Source organism: Idiotropiscis lumnitzeri, chromosome 16, assembly GCF_059441095.1.
Source record: "Idiotropiscis lumnitzeri isolate Australia: NSW breed Sydney's pygmy pipehorse chromosome 16, RoL_Ilum_1.0, whole genome shotgun sequence".
Taxonomy (NCBI): Eukaryota; Metazoa; Chordata; class Actinopteri; order Syngnathiformes; family Syngnathidae; genus Idiotropiscis; species Idiotropiscis lumnitzeri.
In genome coordinates this window covers 1,450,643-1,455,861 of record NC_142406.1, presented here as the reverse complement: position 1 = coordinate 1,455,861, position 5,219 = coordinate 1,450,643, and the positions used below count along the sequence as shown (strand labels likewise).

General features: G+C 40.7%; 1 long non-coding RNA gene across 1 annotated transcript; it reads right to left on the bottom strand.

Moving 5' to 3' along the window:
- Positions 1–1,908: 1,908 nt before the first annotated feature.
- LOC148320823 (uncharacterized) lies at positions 1,909–4,867 on the bottom strand. Its single transcript, XR_015846742.1, has 4 exons — positions 4,824–4,867; positions 4,612–4,683; positions 4,273–4,499; positions 1,909–2,005 (listed from the first exon to the last, which is right to left on the bottom strand). It is a non-coding gene; the product is annotated as an uncharacterized LOC148320823 (long non-coding RNA).
- Between the last annotated feature and the right edge of the window lie 352 nt (positions 4,868–5,219).

Here is a 5,219-nt window from a genome sequence, read left to right as displayed (position 1 = left end):
AGTCTCTGGACATCCTCCTTGTAAGATGTCTCGTCACCTTTTGAGATCAGGCCGACCACTGTCATATCGTCAGCAAATTTGACGATGGTGTTGTTTCCGTGGGTCGGGCTGCAGTCATAGGTGTAGAGAGCGTACAGGAGAGGGCTCAGCACGCATTCTTGAGGGGAACTGGTGCTCAGCGTTCGGGTGGAGGATGTGTAGGGGCCGAGCATCACAGTCTGGGGTTTGTTGGTCAGAAAGTCCTTAATCCAGGTGTGTGTTAGGGCTGGGAGGCCAAGAGTATCCAGTTTGGTGATGAGAATCTCTGGGATCATCGTATTGAATGCCGAGCTGTAGTCCACAAAGAGCATCCTGGCATAGCTCTGGTGTTGTTCCAGGTGGCCCAGCACCACATGCAGAGCAGTGTCGATGGCGTCCTCAGTGGATCTTAGGTCGATATGCAAACTGATAGGGGTCCAGTGTGGGAGGAAGGCAGTCTCTGATGTGCTGGAGAACCAGTCTCTCAAAGCACTTCATTCTGACAGGTGTGAGATGCTGGAGAGGCAATACCCATGTATCCTCTGTTCCTATGAGTCCACCTTGCATCCAAAACCCATCGCACTTCTTGGGTTGGACATTTAGGCCAGTTGTACCGCAAAACTCTTCCAATATCTTTATATTTCCCTCCATGCCATCTCTCGAGCCACTCACCAGAACCAAGTCATCGGCGAATGCCAGCGTGGTGAGCATATGCTCACCTCAAGCCAGCCCAGAACCAGCCACCTCCAGTCTATGGATGAGAGGATCCATAGCAAGATTTAAGAGCAGTGGGGACAAGGGGTCACCTTGCTTTATTCAACCTTCATTTTAATAGGCAGGGATGTGGCCCTCCCACAACCTATTCTGGTCGAGCAGTCCACATAGGAGTTCTGGATTAACTCCACAACATGATTGTCCACTCCCTTCTGCCTCAGAGCACACAGGATATGTTCATGAGGCACGGAGTCAAAGGCCTTCGCAAAATCGATAAAGACCACTGCCACAGCATCACCACTCAACCTTGCTCCTTCAATTATCTTGTTCAATATCAAGAGGTTTTCACCACAACCTCTTGAAGCATTTGTAAATGCCCAATAAGGTGCATTGCTGTTGTTTCGTTTATGTGTGTGGATGGGAGGTTGTGGACCTGCAGTGCCACCTAGTGGCATTTCCGTGTTTGTTTTGGGGGGTCATTTCTTCTTCGTTTTCTTTATTTAACTTCTGGTGTTCTGACGAAATGTCCTACCCGCTCGAATCGTCCTACCGTAGGCTGATTCGACAGCCTGTTCTGACAAATCTACCGGAAGCGAATTTGACAGCCAAAGTACTACACCGTGCGCTTTCAGATATTTTATGCAGTATATTTACGCTTATATACAGGTAGGACGTTCTGACAGTTTAATTTATGGAGTATATTTACACATATATAAAGGTAGGACGTTCTGACAGTTTAATGGGATTAATTAAACAATTGGGAGAAGACAGTAGATGGAAGAACAAACTCCACAGTGTTTTGTCCACAAATATTTACATTTATTACAACAATAGTCACTGTGTGACTGGTCATCTTGGGGGACAAATTGGGCACATTGAAAATGGGCCCACCTGGTACATTTATGACACTGCACCTAAAAAGTAAAAAACAAGCACACATAAAAACTGCATATGAAAATTTGAAATCAATCATATATATATACAATTTCAATCATGCTGGACTCTCCATCACTCTCTATCATGGAGCACACCACACAGTAGTCTTCCGCGTTGCCTACAAAAACAGCAAGGGCATTTTGTTAATCGGTGTAAATACGTGATTTGTGTAATTCATGTTGTGGTTACAAAACTAGCTATAAACAATAAAAGCTGTCCCAAACTTACCCCGATGTTCGAGCAGGGTACAAGCTATCTGTCTTCGAGCCTGCTCAACAGCTTCTGCTGCGGTCAGCACCCCCTTTATCTCACCAAACAATATGAAGTTTTCGGCAAACTGCAATACATGATTTTGTGGACATTCTTATTTAATTTTATAGATGCAATAAAATTGTATCCATTTAAGAAAAATAGTTTATATTTATATATATACACACATATATATATTATATATACATATATATATTATATATACATATATATGCATATTTATATATACATATATACACATATATGTACACACATACATATATACACACATATATACATATATACACACATATATATATATATATGTATGTATGTATATATATATATGTATATGTTAGTATGTATGTGTGTGTGTGTGCATAAATGTCCATTACACGTAAAAAGGTTCTGTGTAATATAATAAATTCGTATTTTTTTACTTGCCTTGTGTTCCATAATGAGGCAGTGCAGGTATGCATCAATGACCTAAATTGAGAGCAAAGGAATGTATATGCATCATACTGCAAAAATACAATTACGATCAACTGTGATAAAAACAATAGGAGCTTTTACTTCATCTGCCAGCCATTTGGTTCCATGAAGCGTTCTGAATGATGTATCATAAACTTTGAATGTACCGACTACTGCCTCCACACGACCATCGTCATTTGCGGTCCAGAGCCTGTGTACTAAAAGAAAGTTATGATTAAGTTAGAAATTACACTTTAGATGAAACTGTCAAAATAGTTCAAGCCCAACAGGCCAAAGGGGAAGTCAAGGCCAACGGGCCAAAACTGAACTCTAACCCAACAGGCGAAAGCTGAACGTCACAAAGCATTCCATGACTTATTTTATGGACCACCGACAACCTTTAAAACTCCCATTCACCAAACAATAACTCTTCAAGGTCAAACATCGGCCAACTTTTACTGGCAAAACCTAGTCATGCAACAGTTAACCAGGTATGATGCCCAAACCAGCAACAGACGACCGAATGGTCAAGAACAATTTTTCTTAAAAAAGGTCACCTTTGTCTTGTGTGCTGAATTGTGCAAAGGGCGGATTCTCAGATGGGACTTTAACCGGCTGTACCTCTCTACTAGGGGGAACAGTTCGGGGCGCAAATTGAATTACTGAGATTCTGGTTGGTTCATCTTGAACTGGGCTTTGTGTTGAGGCATAGCCTTTCACATCAGGTCTTTTATATGGACAATGTTGTACTGAGTCTGTAAAATCTTCCCATCAGCATTCTGCAATGTCACGCGTTTGCCACATATGCTTTGGATAATATAGGGACCATTGAAATCTGGCTGTAGCCTTCCACCTTTTCTCCCACGCTTTTGCATATTTAGGAGAAGGACTTCGTCACCAGCCTTGTACAGCACATCTCTGTATTTCTTGTGGACCCTTTTAGCATATGCTTCCATCTGCTTTTCTTGACTCTTTTTTACATTTTCCTCCACAGACTTCCTCACGAGCAACTTTTTGAGAATGATTGAGCTCACCATAATAACCTTCCTCTGGGAGTATGATGGTGGAAATCTGTAATTTTTTAAACAATCATAAAATGAGAATTAGCTGAAGCACAGCATGAGACTTTCATTTATTGTCTAATACTATGAGTAATTTAAGCAAGTACATGAAAATAAAATAGACTAGGGCTATGTGTATGTCAGAATAGAAAAGAACAAAAGCAACAACTTTTATAATAATATAACACTTACAGTATCTGCTAACTTAAAAAAATAAATGTGTAACTGATAATTACATCTCTGCGACAGTTGAGAAAGGACTCAAATGACTCACTGGCAATTCAGCAGGAACTTCAGCTGGAAATCGTGCTTCCCTCCCATACATCAGGTGAAACGGTGAATATTTGGTGGTGGTGTGTACTTTGGATCGCAACGAGAACAGGGTGGCATCCAAGTATAAGTCCCAGTCATTCTGCTGCGCATTAACCAATTTCCTCAGGGCTCTAAAAGCAGATATAGTGAAACAAAACATGTGAAATTGTAAAAGGCACAGATATTTGCGATATGAACTGAAAAGCATACCTTTTTATGTTGTCATTGGTCTTTTCATCAAGACCATTGGTCTGCGGATGATATGCTGCTGTGACTACCCTTTCTACCTTCAGGAGTTCACAGAGCCTGGTGTTGAGCTTCAAGACAATTGAAACTAATTTGTAAATAAATCACTCATACACACATGAAACACAAACCTGGTTGACAAACTGTGTGTACAACAATCACTCACAAAGGATAAGCATTTAATGTTGGTGTGTTCCTTTATGATCACTGAAGCAGATCCTAAAATAATTTGCCAAACATGAGCATTTTTCATTAATAGGCTTACTTCATTGACGAACTCTCTGCCTTGGTCTGACAGGATTCTTGCAGGGCACCCATGTCTGTATATTATTTTGCAAATATTCAGACCAACTTCAGCAGCAGATTTCGTTCCCAATGGGTTTGCCTCGACCCATTTAGAAAAATAGTCCGTTGCAGTCAGGATGTACTGGAACCCACTGGCAGTCTTTGGAAGTGGTCCAGTAAGATCGATGCCAACGAGCTCCCAGACACCTGACACCTGATAAAATAAATAAATATACATATATACAGCTATACATACATATACAAATAATTTTTGGAAATGTTTACATTGACACTATTGTTTAAGACGATTACAACTCACCTTAATACACTGCAGTGGGAGCGCAACAGTGAGAGGTTTGCCAACTTTTTGGCACTTGTCACATTCCTGGATCTTAGGAAAGATTCATAGCAAAGACAGATATACAAACACGAAAATCTATACACAAAGACAAAATCTATATTGCAGTAAATCTGTGTTTATGCATGTTCAAATGTTGCTCAAACAAATCAGAAAGGTATAGTACCACATACCCATTTCTCAATGTCGACAGTCATGCCGTGCCAATAAAATCGGCAACATTAGGCACTGCGTGTTTTAAGGGTGCCAGTGTGCCCTCCAATAGGAGAAGAGTGAAACTCTTCGAAGAGCCTCCTGGACTCCTCTTGAGTTTTAATTGCTCTCCTGGAGCAAAAGAAGAGTTCACCGTCTATATCAGGAAAAAATAAGAATCTTAATAAGTTTAAATTGCTAATGATCTGAGCTACACGTGGGGTTGGTTACAATGAAAATACTGACCTTTTAGAGTGAATTTTGAGGCATACCTTCTTAGGTTTTGCTTCTTGCTTTTATCATACCCAGGTGGGTATGTTCCAGCAAGAAGAAGCTTGTAAACTTCGTCCCACTTCTCCTCCATAACTACAATGACA